Source organism: Schistocerca gregaria, chromosome 2, assembly GCF_023897955.1.
Source record: "Schistocerca gregaria isolate iqSchGreg1 chromosome 2, iqSchGreg1.2, whole genome shotgun sequence".
Taxonomy (NCBI): Eukaryota; Metazoa; Arthropoda; class Insecta; order Orthoptera; family Acrididae; genus Schistocerca; species Schistocerca gregaria.
This window is the reverse complement of record NC_064921.1, coordinates 903,411,219-903,435,430: the sequence shown is the minus strand read 5'-3', so window position 1 is coordinate 903,435,430 and position 24,212 is coordinate 903,411,219. Positions and strand designations below refer to the sequence as shown.

At 41.1% G+C, this 24,212-nt stretch overlaps 1 protein-coding gene across 1 annotated transcript in view; it reads left to right on the top strand.

Moving 5' to 3' along the window:
- LOC126335345 (neuroligin-2-like) overlaps window positions 1-24,212 on the top strand; it is a 656,601-nt gene that overhangs the window by 225,988 nt on the left and 406,401 nt on the right. The window lies entirely within an intron of this gene.

Sequence of the window (24,212 nt, the reverse complement as noted above, 5' to 3'; positions counted from 1 at the left end):
ATACAATTTTCGGTGAGGCAATGACAGCATCAATTTGCAGGAATGTCGTGAATCGAACCGTGAGCATTTCTTACAAAGCATGAAAAGATTTCTTGTAGAGTTAAAGAGTTAATTATGTAATCATGTATTTATTGAACCAGTGATGTTTTTTCTTTCATAACACAACGCATTTCCAGAACTGTCCGTATTTTCGAGCCTGTAACAGTTTAAACCGGTACTGAATATGATGACTTATACATTTTCTAGTCAATACCTCCTCATTAGTTATGTGATCTATCCATCTAATCTTCACCTTTCTTCTTTAGTACCACATTTCGAAAGCTTCTATTCTCTTCTTGTCCAAACTATTTATAGTCCATGTTTCACTTCCATACGTGGCTACACTCCATACAAATACTTTCATAAACGACTTCCTGACACTTAAATCTATATTTGATGTTAACAAATTCTTCTTCTTCAGAAACGTTTCCCTTGCCATTGCCAATCTTCATTTTATACAATTTTCGCCGAGGCAATGACAGCATCAATTTGCAGTAATGTCGTGAATCGAACCGTGAGCATTTCTTACGAGGCATGAAAAGATTTCAAGTAGAGTGAAAGAGTTAATTATGTAATCATGTATTTACTGAACCAGTTAAGTTTTTTCTTTCATAACACAACACACATCCAGAATCTGTCCGTATTTTCGAGCCTGTAACAGTTTAAATTTCTGATTCCCTGATGCCTTAGAACATGTCCTACCAACCGGTCCCTTCTTCTTGTCAAGTTGCGCCACAAACTCCTATTCTCCCCAATTCTATTCAATACCTCCTCATTAGTTATGTTATCTACCCATCTAATCTTCAGCTTTCTTCTGTAGCACCACATTTCGAAAGCTTCTATTCTCTTCTTGTCCAAACTATTTATCGTCCATGTTTCACTGCCATACATGCCTACATTCCATACAAATACTTTCGGAAACGACTTCCGAACAGTTAATTTTGTATTTGATGTTAACAAATTTCTATTCTTCAGAAACGTTTTCCTTGCCATTGCCAATCTACATTTTATATCCTGTCTACTTCGACCGAAATCTTTATTTCCTATAAATAATACCATAATACAAAGATATTGGGACAGTTCTCTCCACCTAATAGGCAGCTTACGGTCACATATGGCCTAATATAGTGGCCTATTTTTTCAGTAACTTAGTGCTGTCCCGACATACTATCGGGTGAAACAGCGACGACCATGGTAAGATGAAATATTTCTTTTAGTCAATAGTCACAGCTTTTTACTGTGCCTAATGTCAAAAATGTTCAAATGTGCGTGAAATCTTATGGTACTTAACTGCTAAGGTCATCAGTCCCTAAGCTTACACACTACTTAATCTACATTATCCTAAGGACAACACACACATCCATGCCCGGCGCGGCCCCAATGTCTCGTACAGATGCCGTCAGAAACAACAAAGCTCTTTGTATGCCACGTTTTGTACTACTCTGCAAAAGATCATTCATTTTGTGCCGTAATTGTAACATACTACATATAGTTTGCAAAAATATTAAATATTTTTGATTAACATCTACATCTACTTCCATACTCCGCAAGCCACCTGACGGTGTGATAATATACAGAAGAAGAACATCTGAGTAGAATAATGGATTCAGTATCTAGCTTGGCATTAAGAATGCTTCCCCCCGGACGATTTTTGGAGCACAAAAATTTCTGAGCCTCCGTCAAAACCATGAAATACTATTTATTGATATGTTCAAGTATTTGAAGACCCTCTTCTGTGTTTATGAACCGGTGTCCAATGTTATTAACGAAGGAAGCACAATAGCCACAAGGAGACGTATAGAAAATGCTATCTTGTAACACTGACAACTAAATTTCAAGATTTATATTTCCGGTTTTGCGATACATTGAGTTCGTTAGAGAGCGACATCACGTAAAGACACTCAGAACACACACTGAGACAACGCATGCAAATCTTACGTAAACTCTCACAGCACTCGAAGATCGGAATAAATTCTAGGTGCGGGTCGTGCTACGAACGGAAAAAAACGTAGCTGAAGGAGAATTTTTTTTCTATACGACATTATAGATACAGTTGCTGTCTCCTCTAAAACATACTTCATGAAAGATGAAATTAAAACATGTTCCAAGAAATTCCGATGGAACTGTCAGCAGGCAAAGCAAAATATTAAACTACGAGTGTTTCAAACTCTTTGTAGCGTAGAAAGTGTTACATTGTATTTACTGCTGTCACTGGGAAAAATCTGAAAAGCATTTTGTCACCTTTGGGCGATTTCCTGGAGTTGAATGTGCTCGCTTAGCGGGCTGGCGCTGCTTGGGCTCTGGACACAGCGGCTGCCGTGAAACGGGGTTACGTAAAAAATCTTGGCAAGCGGTCGTTCCTCCAGGTTAAATAACATCTGTGGCTGGCAGCTGCGGCGGCCCATTGTACCGTCAACCCGCTCTTGTGACGCAGCTGTTCCCCGCACGTTAGGCAGTGACAAGTTCTTTCCGCGAGTGCATTTCCACACCTTCTGGTGCTGCCTTATCTCAAACAAGGGCGCACGTACTCTCACATGCACAACACACACACACGCACACACACAAACACACACACGAAGAGCGGTGCGGCAAGAACGTTCCTTGAATTTTGGTTCTGTATTTCAGCTCTTAAGGTGATGACAAAATTTCTTGTACTCAACAAGAATGATAAAAAACGAATATATGTATTACACGGACGCAAAAACCTTTACTATTTAGTAACTGGATTCAACTATTTACTTTTATTTCATTAGTTGACCTGATCTGATTATGGCCATCAGACCGTCTCTTAAGGGGTCGGACGTCAAACGGATCGGCTTGGAACAGGAGAGGCATCACAGGACATTTTAATTCCTCTGTCTACAATTTTACGAATAAATTCATAAAACTTCTGCATCTACAAATATACTCCGCAATCCACCATACGGTGCGTGGCGGAGGGTACCTCGTACCACAACTAGCATCTCCTCTCCCTGTTCCACTCCCAAACAGAACGAGGGAAAAATGACTGCCTATGTGCCTCTGTACGAGCCCTAATCTCTCTTATCTTTGTGGTCATTCCGTGAAATGTAAGTTGGCGGCAGTAAAATTGTACTGCAGTCAGCCTCAAATGCTGGTTCTCTAAATTTCCTCAGTAGCGATTCACGAAAAGAACGCCCCCTTTCCTCTAGAGACTCCTACCCGAGCTCCTGAAGCATTTCCGTAACACTCGCTTGATGTTCAAACCTACCAGTAACAAATCTAACAGCCCGCCTCTGAATTGCTGCTATGTCCTCCCTCAATCCGACCTGATAGGGATCCCAAACGCTCGAGCAGTATTCAAGAATAGGTCGTATTAGTGTTTTATAAGCGGTCTCCTTTACAGATGAACCACATCTTCCCAAAATTCCACCAATGAACCGAAGACAACTATCCGCCTTCCCCACAATTGCCATTACATGCTTGTCCCACTTCATATCGCTCTGCAACGTTGTGGCCAAATATTTAATCGACGTGACTGTGTCAACCGCTACACTAGTAATGGAGTATTCAAACATTACAGGATTCTTTTTCCTATTCATCAGCATTAATTTACATTTATTTATATTTAGAGTTAGCTGTCATTCTTTACACCAATTACAAATCCTGTCCAAGTATCCTCCTACAGTCACTCAACGACGACACCTTCCCGTACACCACAGCATCATCAGCAAACAGCCGCACATTGCTCTCCACCCTCTCCACCCTATCCAAAAGATCATTCATGTAGATAGGAAACAACAGCGGACCTACCACACTTTCCCTTGTCAGCATGACCAGGAAGAATTCAGGATTCACACTCAGAGCGGTGGAAGTTCGAAAAAATAACAAAATAATTTTTTACATGTGAAATTTCATAATTTTTTCACTTACTATTGGCTGCATTATTTGTTATAGGTATACTTTTCTTCATAAGGAAGAGGGATTCTTCAATGAATTTTGCACAGCATACGAACCACACTTACAGGTGTATGAAACTCTAGAGTTTATTTAATTAATGAAGAAATGAATGAACTGTTACATTTAAACTTCATGTTTAGAGAAAACTCAAATTTTATAGTTAATTGCCTCAATTGTTACGGCAGTTTCTAATAGGTTTGGGAAAATTCTAATGTTTCATATACCTATAAGTAAGGTTTGTATGCTGTGAAAAACTCATCGAAGAATCTCACTTACTTATGAAGGAAAATGTAATTGTAGCAACAAATGCAACCACTAGTAAGTGTAAAAATGATGACATTTCACATTTAAATAAGGTTATTTTGTTATGTTCTTGAATTTCCACTGCTGTTAGTGTGAAGTCTGAATCCCTCCTGGACATGCTGACAAAGTTCTATGAATTAATTTGTAATAGTATAGACAGTGGAAATTAAAATATCCTGTGCTGCCTCTCCTGCTCCAAGTCGGCCCATTTGATGTCCCACCGTCCCACCCCCCCACCCCCCCCCCCCCGGCCTTACGTATGTCCATGGTTTCACAAGTACAGTATGCATTACATCGTAATTACCTAGTAAATAAGAGTTTTAAAGTTTCAATTAGTAATAAAATGATCTAAATGTCTGAAGTGGCACTGAGAGTAAGTTATACCCAGGATGAACTAACAAATTTAATTCTGGCGTTACTTGTACTACTGCAGCTGCACCCACTAATAGTGATAATAATAATAACAGTAATGTAATAATAACAATATGACATTGGAAGATATATGAAGAATTCACAGGTCTACAAAATGTATATTTTCTGATATAGCGAGTTCTAGGAAAAGGAAATTTCAGGAGATTGCGTAATCTAAGAATACTGGAAAATAGGGAAGATCAGCCTGGAAAGAAATACGTACAAGGATAACAAGGGTAATCTTATTGTAACTTCAGTAGATACGTAGGTGCATGTCTTCTGCAGCTGTAGTTGTTATTCAGATCTCTAATATAATGTGGGAGGTTGTGTCAGAGTCGGGTTTGCTGCTTCAGAGCAGCACTCCGAGACTCTAAGGAGGTGGCTGAGCTATGGAGTGTAACAGAAAGTATTTTTCTTACGATTGGATCGGGTATTTCCGCCTTGTTGTTCAGAGATAATCGTTAAGGTCGAGGAGAGGTAAGACGGACGGCGTTCACTGCTTAGAAAGACCGAGCGTGGTAAATCAGTGGTTACCACACTGAACACACATTCGGGAGGATGACTGTTCAAACCCGGGTCAAGCCAACTTGACTTAGCTTTTCCGTGATTTCTCTAAATCGCTTAAGGCAAATGTCGGGACGGTCCCTTCGACAGGGAACAGCCGCTTTCCTTCTCCATCCTTCCTTAATTCTGGCTTGTGCTACGTCTCTGATGACCTCGTTTTCGACGGGACATTCAAAACTAATCTCCTCCTCCATTGATAAGACGGTAGAGAGGACAGAGAATATGTAAATACCTGAGCTTGCATGCTCGCTTGTAGGATAGCTGTGCATATGGTGGTAAAATGAGATCAAACAGTCGAGCACCACACATACAACGAACACAGGCATTCATAACCAGTTCTAAGCGGCGTGAGTTTTTCTGAGAAAGGCCTTGCATAATAACAGCGCTGTAATCAGTAACTGCAAGTATAAACTTCTTTTTCGGGTGAAGAGGAAAGACCGTTTAATATTTTAGTAGGGCGTGGGGAGATGCTGGTGCATTCTTTACGTCATCATCTGGCAGACTTTAAAGTGTAAATTGATGTATATCGCACGATTTGTGATGTGCATAATTTAAGCTCTACGCTTTACCAAATGAAGACCTACATTGTCGAAACTGTCAGCTGGATAATAAAACTTTCAGTAGATTTTGATCATACACCGGATGTCAAGAGCAAAGAAATCTCTTTACTTGCAGTTATGTGAAAGTTGTGCCTTATGGTGATTTGTAGAGTGAAGGTGAATCTAACTGGATGTATGCATACGGTGTTGTTACGTTTGTGTTGTATCATCATGACAGAAGGGAGAGGGTGAAAGCAGGTGCTAGCAAGTAGCCTACTCCTCAAGGATAGCAAGATTTAACGTCCCTATCCGACGTACCGATCACCAACGACGGATTCACACGCCATCAGTTCATAATTGACTTTGGAAATGTACCGGACTGAATCCAAGATGTGTTGATCAGGCACCTTATGCCGCCGCCTCTCCTTTCCGACTAAATACTGACAGAGAAAATTTCATCCATCACCAGGATTGGAACCAACTTTCTTCCAAGTCAATCGCCATCCCTCAGTTATGAGTTAGCGACCTCGGCAATGGAGATGGTTTTACGTAACAGAAACTTTGACCATGAGAAATTCAGAAAAGATCATTAAAAATATTTGATATGTGGTGCCAACAAATAGTATTGAAATTTAGGATGGTACCGTCTGAAATTAGTAGCTACTGAATGTATTATGTCAACAATGAAACCTGTGGGAAACTCTTACTAGTAAATGGACTGCCTATATCACCTAGAATAACGAGGACAGCAGTTCTGCTGCACTGATGATCTGCTCGTTGGGACAATGGTTGCTGTTCAGATGATGTACGTGGTATGCCCGCTATTCTCTGCCTATATAATTGACGCAATATGCCACCCGAAATCTCCTAGGCCTAAAATTGTCTCAGCGCAATACAGAACATGAGTCAAATTTCTGTTCACTCACCAGCCAGGAATAAAATTGGGCTAAAGTATACTCCTAAAAAGAAGCGCTTCATTTTCTGTGAGACACCTCAGAAAGCTAAAGAATCATCACTCGAGTAAACAGAATACCAACTCTTTCACAGAGAAATGACTTCAGTCACTGTCTGTGTCGAAATCAACGCAAAATTTAGCTGCCAGATTCACCAGTGTGTCCCTGGCCAGATGAGTCTCTAGGTCCAACCCTAGACAGAATTTTCTTCTATAGATCATGATATGGAAGCGCGCTTAATCAGTCGCTGGATGGAAGAGCCCTCAATTGATGCCCAGAGGTTAGTATCCTCTCCACACCATACCCAACTACCCCCGGACACACTGAAGCAAAGCAAGCGCTGTATCATGTATAAGATACAGAGGCGAGCGAGTGCACGGGACTTACCCTAGTTCACTGCTAGTAGCGTCACGTCATCGTAACGCGCCTGCATATAGTATTGCACCACATTTAACATAAAAGTAAAAATTAAGATTTGTGTGTAAAACTTTGTTAAAGTATAGTTCTATGTAATAATGTTTCAGGTAACAAATCTTAATGTTATAAAATTAGTAGTTTACGTAAAATTCACGTTTTGAAAGAAAAATAGGAGGCGCTAAATAATGACGCTAGGAAGCCAAAATTTGGTGAGAAGGTGCAGTAAGAAGTCATTAATGAGTGGTGCTGGTTTCCAAAACCATAAAACTAAAATTGACTCCAGAATCCGCGTTTTTCGGAAAAATCAGAGGCGCGAAATAATAGAGCTACAATATTGAAAATTGGTAGGATGCTTCAGTTCACCCTAATAATAATAATGGAAATACCACAATCAGTTACCTCTTCTAGTTTTTTTAGTAATTTAGTAAAAACTACTTTTGTGAGTAAAATGTACATAAGCATTATAGATTAAGTACTTTAAATTTTAATGATAAAACAAATTCTTTAAGACCAATGATCAGATAGGACAATTAACAAAGCTACACCAAGTTTTAGTCTTGTAGCATAATTAACAGCTGATACAAGTCTTGATAAAGCTATGGTTCAGAGGTAACAATCTACCGTTAGTTCCATTGTAAAAATTCTAGAGAGTAAAGTTTTAATTTTAGCGGGCTGAGATTTTCTACGTGCTTCTGTACTGCTCAGATGTATGTATACAAAAATTGAGAAGTTTGTAAAGCTATTATTAAATGTGATATTTAAGATTATGTGCCTGAGATAGCGATCATTTGAAGGCTGCAGGCATCTGCATATGAACGAAAAGAACAGATGCTCTCTTGGCGGTACGCGCCGGAGCTATATAAAAAGAGCGGCAGAGGCAGTAGTAAGCTCACTCCGCATTAGACCAACGCCTAGTCCACGCGAGCTTAACGTCCGATCGCGCCTCGCCTCGGGTGACGTCATAGCGGGCTGTGACATGTGCGTACTTAGCAATGTAAACGGACATTGAAAATCGCGAGGACTGTACACCGTCCTGGATCGTTTAGACTTCGGTAACAAACTGTTATTGTGCCGTCCGTGTGAAGTATAATTCCGCGTGGCAAGTGGTGACTAACTCCACTTTTAAGGCGAGCATTAATTTTTTTTTTTAACATTATTGCGAACTATTAATAGAGTACCGTTAGTTAGAGTAATGAACTATTCGGGAGGAACTTGCTGTAGAAGTCGCCTCTGAACTATTAAACGATTGGCTGAATTAACAATATTTAATGTCTTTAGCATTTTCAGAAGTTTCGAGTAATTTGTGTGAGCCTTTAAGATAATAAAATCTTGTTTGGAACTTTAAATTTTATTGAAGCAGCCCTAATCCCGTGAAGAACTATGGATATTTTTCGTTTAGCTGGGCTGTACAGGAATGTGGCCGTGCAGACTGGGAACTAAGGTCAGTAAGTTTCCCTTCGCTTTCTGACTGGCCACCAAATTAGTTGCCAGGCTCGCGTGATTTAAGGTGGCAATGTTCAACTTTCATTCAACATTAAACGACTTCTTCGCCGTCTCACATATGTTGCATCGGCAATAGTCTGTTACGTGAAATGAACATTCAAACAACTCATTCGACGACTTCTTCGCCGCCCCACAACACGGCGTCTACATTTGTGCGCAAGCGATAAATCCCAGCAGCCGTAACAAAAACATTACCTCCCACTACATGGGTGATTGATTTGTGAGTCAATGACCTGTAGCGGTACTACTTTCAGAGGATTTACTGGAAGTCCCCATTTTCCTCCCTATATCCTTAGCACTCAACCAATCAATAACGTGTCTATGCTTTTCAGCAGGAAGAATGCCCCTGCACTTCCTGTGAGAAGATTCGTCGGAGGTCAGCTTGCAACAATCGGCAGTGATCCCGAACATGCTTCACACAAAACGAATGGCTTCTCGCCTTTTTGCATCCCCGGTGATCTTTTTCCAGGTATGCTATTCTGAAGCTTTTTCCATACCACCAGAGAGCAACCTCCCACCGACTCTGTCCGTGCTACAGGTGTTCTGTGTCCTCCAGTGATGTTAACAACCTTGTCGTGTTCTGCAGGAGTTAAATGACCGCCCCTGAAGAACACGACATGTCTCTTCCCAGCTCCTGTTTAGCCGATAGTAGCTTCTGTGAATGTTTGTCAGTGCTCAGCTCTAACTATCTTGCAGACATACAGTCCTAAAAAAAATTAATATATCGTGCTAGCCACTATCAACCAACGATATGATTAGCAATCGAATTATGTATCACAAATAGTGATCTACACTGAAGAGCCCAAGAAACTGGTACACCTGCCTAATATTGTGCACCCTCCCCCCCCCCCCCCCCCCAACACGCAGAAGTGCCGCAACTTGGCGAGGCGGTGGAGATCTCTTCTGAACAGCACGTTGCAAGGCATCCCAATATGCTCAATAATGTTCATGTCTGGAGAGTTTGGTGGCGGCCGGAAGTGTTTAAACTCAGAAGAGTGTTCCTGGAGCCACTCTGTAACAATTCTGGACGTGTAGGGTGTCGCATTGTCCTGCTGGAATTGCTCAAGTCCGTCGGAATGCACAATGAACATGACTGGATGCAGATGATGAGACAGTATCCTTACGTACTTATGTCACCTGTCAAAGTCGTATCTAGACGTATCAGGGGTCCCATATCACTCCAATTGCACAAGCCCTACTCCATTACAGAGCCTCCACCAACTTGAACAGTCCACTGCTGACATGCAGGGTCCACGGATTCACGAGGTTGTCTTCATACCCGTACACGTCCAACCGCTCGATGCAATTTGGAACGAGACTCGTCCGATCAGGCAACGTGTTTCCAGTTATCAACAGTCCGGTGTAGGTGTTGACGAGCCCAGGCGAGGCGTAATGCTTCGTGTCGTGCAGTCATCAAGGATACACGAGTGGGCTTTCGGTTCCGAAAGCCCATATCGATGATGTTTCGTTGAATGGTTCGCACGCTGGCACGTGTTGATGGACCGGCATTTAAATCTGCAGCAGTTTGCGGAAGGGTTGCACTTATATCACTTTGAATGATTCTCTCCAGACGTCGTTAGTCCCATTCTTGCAGGATCTTTTGCCGGCCGCAGAGATGTCGGAAATTTTATGTTTCACTGGTTTCCTCGTATTCACGGTACACTGGTAAAATGCTCGTACGGGAAAATCCCTACTTCATCGCTATCACGGAGATGCTGCATCCTATCGCCCGCGCGCCCACTATAACAGTACTTTAAAACTCATTTAAATCTTGATAACCTTCCATTGTAGTAGCAGTAACCGATATAACAATTGCACCACACATTTATCGTCTTATATAGGGGTTGCTAATCCCAGCTCCCTATTCTGTCTGTTTACTTATCTCTGTATTTGAATATACGTGCGTATACCAGTTTCTTTGGCGCTTTAGTGTAATATAAATGAATAATGAATATATGATGGAAAATTCTTTTGCCGCCTTAACGAGGTCGTTGTCAAAACATTAGGACAAGATAAGAAGAGATGAAGAGTGGCATCAAACCACCAGTCAAAAGAAAGTTATATATATATATATATATATATATATATATATATATATATATATATATATATATACTCATTCTATTGCAATGAAATGAAACGCCAGAGCAGTATATAGTAGTATTCATAGTACCTGACTATATTGTCACCCACATTTGGTAAAATAGTTGTCAGGAAACATAGATTAAGTTTGATGTTGAATGCGAAGTGAGTGCCTGTACCATTCCTCAACAGTTATTGAGATTCCACAGCGATCTACAACACATGAAATCTGTTGTTGATAATTCTTCCGGGTTATAAGGCCGTGGTCCATGGAATACTTCTATTTCTAACGTTTCGTCCAATACTACGTTGTATGGCTGGTCCTCCAGAAGTCTAACTGATTTCGAGACATTCTCCCCGTAGAATCTTCTAATCATACAATGAAGGCTTTCACGACCAGATGCTACTGTTGTTGATAATTCTTCCGGGTTATAAGGCCGTGGTCCATGGAATAATTCTATTCCTAAGGTTAACCAGCCATACCTCTGAGGATGTCCTACGTAGTATTGGAAGAAACGTTAGGAATAGAAGTATTCAATGGACCACGGCCTTATAACCCGGAAGAATTATCAACAACAGTACCATCCGGTCGTGAAAGCCTTCATTGTATGACATGAAATCTGGTTTATAAAGTTGGATCGATATTGTCTGCTAATCAGTCTTTTCTAAGGTGCAATACTGACACTAGTTGAATGAAAAAGCGTTGGGTAAGGTGGCATGCCGAGCAAGATGAATATATGGTTAAGATTTTTTTGAAAAACTAGATCAGATTAAAGTTTCAATTATATAGTCTCAAAACGAAGGTTTCTGAAATTACCATACGCTCATATTTTCGTAAATTGACCACATTCACTCATATTTACATAGTTGAACCCAACAAATGAGCTGTAATGATTATCTGTCGGTTTATTTTACAACACTGTGTAACAGTTATAACAGACTCGGTCATTTGACTATGATACAAACCAGAATCAACAGAAAGTGCTTGCAAATGTCTTTTGCAATGGCCTGATATGTAAAGACAATGAGGGATGATAATGTTATTAGTGCAGCTATACATTAGTAACTACCTTAAAGTTGTCCATTAATTTCAATACGGGATATCTATATAGAAAATATGTTGAGAGCAATATTTTCGCACAGACAATGATCGCTCTGTGCATTTCGCTTCAACACTTACTGGTCAGTTTATGTGATATTTGCACTGATTTTGCACTGATTGAGCATATTACTGAATGAGTGTGTCATACTGAGTAGACAGTCTCGAAACCAGATTTCATCAATGTGACTACATCGTCCCACCTCAGATTCTGAAAACCACTGTGAAGTAGACGGCAGAGAGTACTTACCATTGTGCCACCCACAAATTGCACACATTTTAAGGTGCTACACCCAAGACCATATAATCAAACATGTCAAGTGCCATGATGATGCAGATGAAGTCTGTAACATAACATATTCCTCAGATATATCAGGCCTGGAAAAATCTTTTATGAACTCATATCGACCTATCAGTAATCGAAGTGCAATTCTCATGTCAGGTTGTGTGCTCTGTTTATAACGCTGTAGATATCGACAGGTATAGTCATAAATTTATAATTATCACTTCGGAAAAAGAGCTGCGACCACGAAATCTGGCAGTTGACTTAGCACTTCTATACGTATTCATCCATCCTACAATGGATGACTTGGCACAGACCTCTGTCACAGTAAATTCAGAAAAGGTTAAACCTCGAAAATAACCTCGTCATGATTCTGGGTATGCTTTTATACCTCGAAAATAGCCCCATCATGATTCTAGGTATGCTGTTACATGTCTTTCCGGGAACACGCAGCTAACATATGTAAATTCATAATGAAAGAACAGTTTGATCGGAATATTTATTGATGCCGAGGAATCAGGTAAATAGCAGTGCTGAAGATTGTCGGTAACTGACCAGTGCAAACTTACTTTTCTTTTTCTCTTGATTCTGATTGGCATGTCTCACAGATCCGAGAGAACACAGAAAGCATTCTGAGCGATAGAAAATGCACACAGATCGCCAGGGAGGACAGTAGTCAACCGCCATCCATAGAGCAGATTCACAGAACGCCTGCCTAGTGAGAGAGGTGGGTTTTATCACTCATGCTTTTGTGATGCCGTGCCGTGGCATCCAGTTTTGTTCTGAATGAACACCACTAGTGTCTACCATGGAGCAAACACATGGCGAAAACATTTTGCAACCTGGGAGTGGAGTGAGAAGTTTCGCTTTTTGGCAGAAGGCACAATTGAGCTCAAATGTAAAAAGTTGCCTTTTTCTCCAGAAAGAACCGGGTGACAGAGCTGAACATCCCTAAGATGTATTGGGGTCCTCCAGTTTTGGGCCTTTGAAAACGTGAGACACAACTGGATGTATGAACTCCTGAAAAAACCAATGTTGATGTAATGTAAGAGTTGCAATCATTGGCTGGGGTAAATAAACCGCAGGTTAGACAGAGTTAAAATTCATGCTGAAACATTCAGCTGTCATTTATTTTGCACAGTTCGCTACTAGTTTCGATCAGTGACCATTATCAAACTTTTAGAAAAGTAATACCATAGTTTGAACAAACATAATTTGTTCTTTTAAACCTACAATAATACGTAAAATAATACATTAACAACTGTGTACGATTATTTTCGTCAAGAAGCAAGTCCAGATCGCCAGCTAGTATCATACGGACCAGATCAGATAAAAAATACACGGAGGAAGAAGATTTGGGCGAAAAAACGGAAGAATACGATAGTAACGGAGTGTTCGTTAAACCGAGATTCACGACTTCATCAACGGGCTACGCCATTTGTTTTTTCTCCTACAGTAGTTTGCTGTGACGCTACGTGTAGAGCGAAAATTTCAATGTGTATCATAACTAAGACATCTGCAGACAAAAATATTATATAACTTTATTGTGCCGATGTGAATATTAGCACTGTATAATCAAGTATCTTATCTATTCGTCAATTGTATTACTTAATGTCACAGTTTTCGGATGTAATTTGCCGTAACACCTTTTGGCTTCGCGTTGAGGAAATCAAGTACAATATGCCAAAAGTAGAAATGCCCAAAAATTAAACTTTATCTTACGTGCATAAGCGAGTTTCTCGTTGTGTCTTCTTCCATTATTACAGATCCTCGAATGTGTTGCTGTGATGTCGAAGGAAAAGACTGAAGCTCCGTTATTACTACTGCTCAGAAGACAATTTCTTCATAATTACACAATGACTAATTAGGCACATTCTGGCTCATGGACTTTTACGAGATGAGCGAATTCACATATTGCGATGATACGGTGCACAATTAACCGCCACCCCTTGCCACTGCAGTACAGCATATATTAAATCATGCAACGTCAGCTAGATTGGGACCGTTAAACATAGGACATAATTCATCGACACTGTATTTTCGATAGCCTACAGGTTACAACAATCGATTATCACTGTAGGTAATTAATTGAACATGTATTTGGAGTAATATCAACATTAATCTGCAATTTAGATAAATTTGCATTGATACTACGAGAAAAAAAAAGCGTGATTTACGAGGCGTGGATGAATAATTAAGCTCTGAGCTGCTGCTGTGTGACAGTACAGTTGAATCGGTACTGCCATTTTCACTGCCTGCTGTGTATTTATGTACGGCAGAATGTCATCTCTGCTCCTCTGCTACATGATACTCGGAACGTCTCATTTTTACGTGGTCCAAAGTACCCGATATTTTGCAGCTATTGTAAACTCACATATTGTCGGGTCAGTCACAAATCATGACAAATTACTTTTACAGATGCCGTTAACTGCCGGACGCTGTGGCCTAACGGTTCTAGGCGCTTCAGTCCGGAACCGCGCTGCTGCTACGGTAGCAGGTTCGAATCCTGCCTCGGGCATGGATGTGTGTGATGTCCTTAGGTTAGTTAGGTTTACGTAGGTCTAAGTCTAGGGGACTGATGACCTCAGATGTTAAGCCCCATAATCCTTAGAGCCATTTGAACCCTTGAACCCTTTTTTTTTGCCGTTAATTTTATAAAGACGGGAAGATTCGGCAGCTGTACTATGTGGTCAGTGCCAGTATTTCTTGGCCATAAATTGGTTTGTTTCAGAACAGATACATATGTACACAAGGGGAGTTGCTGTTTTTCAGACATGGATAGTTAATTCTATGAAAGTAGCTGCTGACTCATGTGGATAGCACAATTGGTATGAATATTACGCTCGAGAAAAGGGTCCTGATTAGAGTCTCAGTGGAGCATGTAGCTTTAATTTGTCAAAAATTTTAAAAGGTTTTATTTTTCCTTGTTTAATGTAATGAACTACGAGGGCTGCTAAAAATTAATGCCTCCAATCATTTTTTCTTGATAACTCTTAAAGCTTTTTAAATAAAACGAACGTTATTTTCCTTCTACATTTTTACTATTCGTGTGCATAGATTTATTTATTAACACAGTCCTTCTTTCGGTGAACACATTACCTCAACGAGAGACCTGTCACTATAGAGTGTTTGTTGACGGAGCAACAACCTTGCACTGCTTCATCACTATAAAGAGAAGGAGTAATTTAATTTTTAGAAGCAGATGAAAACTGGATGGGGTCAAGTCGGAATTATATGGGACGGTTGATCGATGACGGTGAACGCAGCGGATCTGATTGTTGCATAAGTTGCAGCGCTCGTGTGTAGTTTGGCGTTGTCAGACTTAAGGAGAGTGTTTTCATGTGTAGACGAAGTCTACGAATTCGGAACTCAATTACAGCATGACATAGTTAACTAACACACTGCAATGCTACAGGCTACGGTTCGGAGCCCTCTGGCGGCAGAGGACTGCAAATATGTAGACGGGAAGAATATAGACGTGGAATGTTAATAAAATTTTGATTTGTTTAATAAGTTTTGAGAGGTTTCAGATAAAAAGTCAGGAGGCATTATTCCTCAGCACGCCCTCGTAATAACCTCTCCATGCTGCCTAATATAACCTGAAGTACTCTTTTGTTTGTTTCTTCACTGCTGCACGAACACGATGAGTACCATTGAAACTGAATTTGATCCCTTACAATTACAAATTAAGTGTATTCTCTCACATTATTTGTACCTTTGATTTGAAGACTAGTAGGTACACTGGGAAACATAACAACTAGAAGGTAACATAAATCGTTAAACATGTTATTTGCACTGCCGCCCAACACACGCCGTTCCATTCTATGGTCTTAGACATTTTACTGTTATCGTTTGCTGACACAAACTTCTGTTGTATGAATAGCTGTGTAAGCAGCCTCGGTTCGAATCCGACAACTACCTTTACCTAGAGTCATTGTAGTTCCACGAACAACAACACAACGTTTACTATATTAAGAATAATTGACGTTTTTAAGTCGAAAGATCCTTTTTCGCACATTTTCACATTCGAACCGGATATGGTGATTCAACCTACAGACTTCTGTCCTCATGTATTTTGCTTTGATAAACCCTCTATATCTAATTCCATTTTCCTTCTCTTTTCGGCTTGTTGGGTCATATAATTATTGAATTACGCTATGAGCCAAAACATTACTATCAACAGTTTAATAGCAAGTTGGGTCACATTTGTGATGCAGTACAGCAACGTGGCACGTATACGAAAAGTCATTTCCGAAAGCATGTGGCACAGGACAGCGCACAGGTAGCTAGATGGGATAATGGTTTGTGAGTGCGAAGCTGGGGTCCGATAGTGCTTGGATCTGTTAAACAGCGTTCATACGAAGCACGTTCGATGGCCAAGACCACAAGTCAGGTAGCTGTTATGTTCATGAAACCACTGTAGCCCGAATCTGGTCTCTAGACGCGGACCCTCATCCTGATAGAAGGTGTTATTGCCGTTGGGAAAGACATCAAGCATGGAAGTCAGGAGCGGGCCCACAAAACTGTTCACGTAGTCTGCAGCTGACGTAGTGCCCTCGATTACTACGACAGTTTGCATGAAAGAGATTGTCTCCCATAGTATAATTCTGTCTCTAACGGACTGCACCTGAGGCGCGTTGCATGTTTCGGGCAGCTGTTTGCCTGGATGACAGCGTATGCGGACAAGCCCCTCGACCTCGTGTAATAAGAAGTGTGATTCGTCCGTCAAGCCGACACGTTTCCATTGATCCCCGCTCCAGTCTCGATGATTCCGTGCCCTCTGCAACAATGTCATTGTGTCAACAAGGGATCACGCAACAGACGTCTGCTGTGGAAACCTGCGTTTAACAGTCTGAGGCGAAAGGTGTGTTCTGAACCACTTATGTCCTTCATTAGTGTTGTATGCCGTCGTTGTATCTGTCACAGACCGACGCCTGTCCAGTTTTAGAGAACGGAAACCCTCCGACCTCCACCATCTGTGCTGAGACTTTTTGTGCTGAGGCGTGGACATCCAACTCCTTGCCTTCAACTCGTGGGCTCACCTTTCTTTCATTACTCTCCACAGATGCTCACGACAGCTTCGCCTTGCATTCTGATGTGATAACCAAAAGTGTACTGCTGTTATTGCTACTTTTAACTGCTCTTTGGTGACTTTCTTGAGATACTGCGAACCATGGATGAAGGGCTATACGCAGATTACATATTCCTTGGCTTCCGGAAAGCGTCTGACACAGTGCCCCGCTGCAAACGATTAACGAAACCATTCGGAATATCTCGGATATATGAGGGGCTCAAAGACTTTAAGTAATAGAAATCAGTAGGTTGTCCTCGACGGCGAGTGTTCATCAGAGAGATCTCTACGTACATAAATTTCCTAACGGACAGAGTGAGTAGCAATGTGTGACTATTTGTTGATGACAATATAGTGTACGGGAGAAGGTCACGTTAAAGTGACTCTAGGACAAGATTATTGGGATACAATTGCTATTTGATGTGACCAATGACAGCTTTCTCTATATGTGGACAATATAGATAAATAAAGATTAGTAGCGCTCGTAAACAGTGTAAGTTACATGCTGCTAGACACAGTCATGTACACTCACACACAAGAGTAACGTTGCAATGCGACATGAAATGGAGCGAGCGTGTAATTTCAGCAGTAATGAAGGTCGTCGGTTTATTTGCAGAATTTAAGGAAAATGTATCTCATCTGTAAAGCGGACCGCGTATTGAACACTAGTGTGACCCATTTTCGAGTTCTGCTCGAGTGTTTGGGATCCAGAAGACGGAAGATCGAAGTAAAGAAAGGCATTGAAGCAATTCAGCAGAGTGATACCAGGTTAGTTACCGCCATGTTTAATCAACACGGAAGAATTATGGATTTCGTAAATTCTGATGGGAACCCCTGGAGGGGAGACTTGGTTATTTCCACGAAGCACTGTTGGGAAAACTTAGAAAACCCGCGTTTGCGGCTGACTCCAGAACAATTCTACTGCCGCCAATGCGTATTTCTCATGAGGCGCGAGAAGACAGGGCAAGAGAAATTTGGGGTCGTTCCATGGCACACAGACGTTTTCCCTTGTTCCTTTGCAAGTGGATTAGGAAAGGGAATGACTGGTGCAGGGACAAGGTTCCCTCCGTATAGTGGCCTGCGGCGTAATTATGCAGAGTGGATCCAACTAGAACGCAGTACGTTGATAAAAAAAGGGAATGTGACCCTCTGAAGTTACTTGTGAACTCCTTTTCCTATTTCAAGTTGTAACTGAGCTGTATCTGTTGCCAATAGATATGCAGGCCATTTCGTAAAACAAGTGTATCAGGCAACACCGATGACAGATGGTGATCTAATATTTGACCAATAAATAACATAGGCAATAGGCCCATCCCATGTGTCCAGGTAAACAATAAAAAAACCACTGCATTCTATTACCACTAGAATGCACGGATATCTAGGAATGTCCCCTACAAGCCATCTTATGGTACGTGACTGAGGATACTTTGTAAACCACTCATCTCCTCCTTTTCCCGTTCCTGTCGCGAATGGTGTGCGAGGAAAGCGACTTTTAGTAAGGTCACGAGTGAGTTTCAGTCTCTCTAATTTCACCTTCATGGTTTTACACAAGATAGTAGATAACAGGAAGCAATATATTTGGTGACACTTCGAGGGACGTACACTCTTGGAATTTCAACAGCAAACCACTACGTGATTCACAACACAGCTGTTGCAGTATCTTCCCGTATTATTAGAGACGCATCTGCATGAAGCATTCATAGTTGCTAAATGAACCTAAGACAGGATGACATACTTTCAGTGGGATCTTCCTTATCGACCCCATCCGATAGAGGTCCTTTACTGACAAAAATTGCGGATTATCGTATATATCGAACGAGAATTCTGTAAGCTACTCGTTTGTGGGTTAACTACACTTCCTGAGGAGTCTTACAATGTCTCTCAGTCTGCCGTGATAGTCACCTAAGGTGATCGCAGAAGACGGAGAGGTGTCATCAAATTTTGACAGATCGATATTAACTACAGTACAGTGACCCAAAGACAGTTATCGTCACCGGTTGAGCACTGTCAGTGAAGGAGACCTTTAGAGAGTGTAGAGTCGTAGACCATCACTTCAACACGCAGTACATTGATAAAGCAGGGAAAGAATTTAGTAATACAGTGCTTATCTGATGAAATGAACAATGTTGATTATTTGTTTCTATCATAGCGTCAATATCGCTTCCAGTTCGTTGTTCGTAATGCAATCAGCAAAGTATAAGATATGTCAGAAAACGGCTGATTTACTGCAGTCTGCGTAAATTTGAATAGGTCTGGCTTCGACTCTGTTTGTAGACGTAGCCGAACGTACCTACCTTCCGCTTATCTTTCATGATCCGGAGCGGAGTGACTACGCTGTCTCTTCCCTCAGGTGCTCCAAGTTCGTATGTTCCAATGCTGGTTGAGAAGGCCAGATTTAGTGGTAGAAAAACAGAACCCACAGGTCTATCACACCTTTGGGTCCTACGGGAAATCAGTATTTGAAAGAAGTACTACTGCTGTATTATGCCACTGACATGGAATAAGTAACTCCAACGTCGTGTCAACGTGAATAGTTCTTCTGATGTTGCGTTACTCTACACTGTGAATTGCTCACAGTTTTAGTGTCTCTTACCGAAACAATCAACGGATAGAGAATACATATTTGCTTTATTTTGTGTGATCAGTCTTTCGACTGGATTAATGGTGTTCTGTACGGATGTAAAAGTATATGCCTTTATCAGAATTGACTCCAACTCAGGTCCTTTCATCAAGGATAAGCAATTAACTTAGGTTCCGTAGGTCATTTGTACCGCCTTTTCCTAAGTGATAAAGTGACATAGTACATCTCCTGGCGGGGACTATTCAGGAGGATATCATCATCAGGAGTTACAAAACTGACAGTCTAATGATCGGAGCTTGGAATGTTAGATCCCTTAATCGGGTTAGGGAGGTTAGAAAATTTAAAAAGGGAAAAGCCAAGACGAAGCCAGCCCCTGTCACAGTAGATCAAGTTTACAGGGCACCTAGCTCCGTAGATGTTGAAGAGACTGAAGAAATGTATGATGAGATAAAAGCATCAGACAGTTTATGGAGACGAAAAGGTAATTGTGGGGGGAATGGAATTGGATAATAGGAAAAAGGAGAGAAGGAAAAGTGGTAGGTGAATATGGATTGGGGGAAATGAATGAAAGAGGAAGCCGCTTGATAGAGTTTTTTGTACAGGGCGTAATTTAATCGTGGCTAACACATGGTTTAAGAATCATAAAAGAACATTGTATACGTGGAAGAGACCTGGTGACGCAGAAGGATTTGGGATTGGTTATATAATGGTTAGACAGAGATTTAGGAATCAGATTTTAAATCGTAAGACATTCCCAGAGGCCACAATTTATTGGTTGCGATCTGTAGATTAAAACTGAAGAAATTGGAAAAAGGTAGGAACTTGAGGGGATGGGACAAAGGTAAGTTGAAAGAACCAGAGGTTGTTGAGAATTTCAGGGGGATTACCAGACAACGGTTGACAGGGGATAGGAATACAGTAGAAGACGAATGGGTAGCATTAAGAGATGACATTTTGAAGGCAGCATATGATGAAATAGCTAACAGATAAGGCCTAGTAGGAATCTTTGGACAAGACAAGAGGTACTGAATTTAACTGATGAAAGCAGAAAATTTAAAAATACACCAAATGAAACAGGTAAAAGGAAATAAAAACGTCTAAAATATGAGATTGAGAGGAAGTGCAAAATCGTTAAGCAGGAATGGCTAGAGGATAAATGTAAGAATGCAGAAGCATATATCGCTGGGGGTAAGATAGATGCCACCTACAGGAAAATTAAAGAGACCTTTGGAGGAAAGAAAAGAGCCTGTATGAACATCAAGAGCTCAAATGGAAAACCAGTCCTAGGCAAAGAAGGGAAAGAAGATAGGTGAAAAAGAGTATATAAACGACCTATATAAGGAAGATGTACTTGAGGGCAATATTATGGAAATGCAAGAGGATGTACATGAAGATGAGGTGGGTGATAAGATACAGCGTTAAAAATTTGACAGAGCACTGAAAGTCTTAAGTCAAAACAAGGCACCGGGAGTAGACGAAAATCCCTCAGAACTACTGACAGTCTTGGGAGAGCCAGCCAAGGCAAAACTCTGCCACCTGGTGTGCAAGATGTATGAGACAACAGAAACGTCCTCTTGCTTCAATAAGAATGTGGTAATTCCAGTTACCAAGAAAGTAGATGCTAAAAGGCGTCAAAATTACAGAACTATCAGTTTTATATGGCATCGTTGCAAGGAATTAATACGAGTTCTTTACAGAAGAATGACAAGAGGGCTACAAGCAAGAAAAGTAGGAACACGCGAGACAATACTGAACTTACGGCTAATCTTAAAAGACAGGATAAGGAAAGTTAAATCTACATTTACAGCATTTGAAGAGAAAGTTTTTGACATTGCTGACTGGAATAATCTCTTTGGAATTCTTAAGGCAGCAGAGATAAAATACAGAGCGTGAAAGGCTATTTACAACTGTTACAGAAAAGAGACGGCAGTATTAAGTCAACGGGCGTGAAAGGGAAGCATTGGTTGAGAAGAGAGTGAGACAGGGTTGTATTTTATCCCATATGTTATTCAGTGTGTACATCGAACAAACAGTAAAGGACTCAAAGAAAAATTTAGGGGAGGAATAACAATTCAAGGAGATGATGTTAAAACTTTGAGATTGGTCTCGACGTCATTGTAATTCTGTCAGAGACAGGAAAGGATCTGGAAGATCGGCTGAGAGAAAGCTGAACTTCAACAAAAGCAATCAAGGGTAATGGAATATAGTCGAATGAAGTCAGGTGATGCTAGAGTTGCTATCTGGACGGCAAAATAAGTGATGAAAGCCAAACCAGAGAGGATATAAAATGTAGACTGTCAAGAAAGCATTTCTGACGTTGGACATAAATTTAAGTGGTAGGAAGTCTTCTCTGAAGTTATTGGTTTGGAGTGTAGCCATGTATGGAAGTGAAGCGACTTCTAATCAAGCTGCGGAGCTATGGGGTATCGTCTCAGTTGTGCGACTGGATTCGTGATTTCCTATCAGGAAGGTCGCAGTTCGTAGTAATAGACGGCAAATCATCGAGTAAAACTGAAGTGATATCAGGTGTTCCCCAGGGAAGCGTCCTGGGACCTCTACTGTTCCTGATCTATATAAATGACCTGGGTGACAATCTGAGCAGTTCTCTTAGACTGTTCGCAGATGATGCTGTAATTTACCGTCTAGTAAGGTCATCCGAAGACCAGTATCAGTTGCAAAGCGATTTAGAAAAGATTGCTGTATGGTGTGTCAGGTGGCAGTTGACGCTAAATAACGAAAAGTGTGAGATGATCCACATGAGTTCCAAAAGAACTCCGTTGGAATTCGATTACTCGATAAATAGTACAATTCTCAAGGCTGTCAATTCAACTAAGTACCTGGGTGTTAAAATTACGAACAACTTCAGTTGGAAGGACCACATAGATAATATTGTCGGGAAGGCGAGCCAAAGGTTGCGTTTCATTGGCAGGACACTTAGAAGATGCAACAAGTCCACTAAAGAGACAGCTTACACTACACTCGTTCGTCCTCTGTTAGAATATTGCTGCGCGGTGTGGGATCCTTACCAGGTGGGATTGACGGAGGACATCGAGAGGGTGCAAAGAAGGGCAGCTCGTTTTGTATTATCGCGTTATAGAGGAGAGAGTGTGGCAGATATGATACATGAGTTGGGATGGAAGTCATTACAGCATAGACGTTTTTCGTCGCGGCGAGAGCTTTTTACGAAATTTCAGTCACCAACTTTCTCTTCCGAATGCGAAAATATTTTGTTGAGCCCAACCTACATAGGTAGGAATGATCATCAAAATAAAATAAGAGAAATCAGAGCTCGAACAGAAAGGTTTAGGTGTTCGTTTTTCCCGCTCGCTGTTCGGGAGTGGAATAGTAGAGAGATAGTATGATTGTGGTTCGATGAACCCTCTGCCAAGCACTTAAATGTGAATTGCAGAGTAGTCATGTAGATGTAGAAGCATGGGCGATAAACTATTTGGAGAAAAAGAGAATGGAAGCTTTCTAAACGTGGTGCTACAGAAAAGTGCTGACGGTTAGATGGGTCGATCACATAGCTAATGAAAAGACACTGAACATAATTGGGGAGACAAGAAATTTGTGACGCAACTTGACCAAAAGAAGCGACTGGTTGGTAGAACATTCTGAAACATCAAGTAGTCACAGATTTAGTATTAGAGGGATATGTGGGAAGGGGGGGAGGAGGGAGGAGGGAGGTACCATCCGCAGAAGGAGACTAAGAGATGAATACAGTAAGCAGATTCAACATGATGTGGGTTGCAGAAGTTATTCGGAGATGGAAATGTTCGTACAAGATGACGTAGCACGGGGATTGCGTCAAACCAGTCTTCGGAGTGCAGATCACACCAATAACAACATCGTGGATTCACGCATCATTTCTTGGAATTTATTTTTGGTTCAGAAATGGCTCTGAGTACTACGGGACTCAACTACTGTGGTCATCACTCCCCTAGAACTTAGAACTACTTAAACCTAACTAACCTAAGGACATCACACACATCCATGCCCGAGGCAGGATTCGAACCTGCGACCGTAGCAGTCGCGCTCTTCTGGACTGCGAGCCTAGAACCGCTACACCACCGCGGCCGGCGAATTTATTTTTGTAACTAATTTTTGTGTCAGCGTGACGGACATAAAATTCCAGAAAGAGCAGCCATCCTATGCGTCAAGTATCAGGTGTTTCACGCTCAATTTATTAGTGTAGAAAAATCTTCCGGAACAGGAAGAAATGAAGAGGACAACAGAAAGGACTGCGTCTGCAATACGGAGACGAGGCACAGTATGCTAATTTTATGTGTCATTGTGAATGTAGCTCTGCCCATAAATTTTAAAATTCCGGGATGTGTAATAAAAGCTCTCACGCAGTCGTTAATTCTCACGCTACCTACCAGTTTATAGAGGTAGTTGGGGTAAGGCAAAAAAAAAAGGACTCTCTATTGGCACTTGCATAGCTCGTCA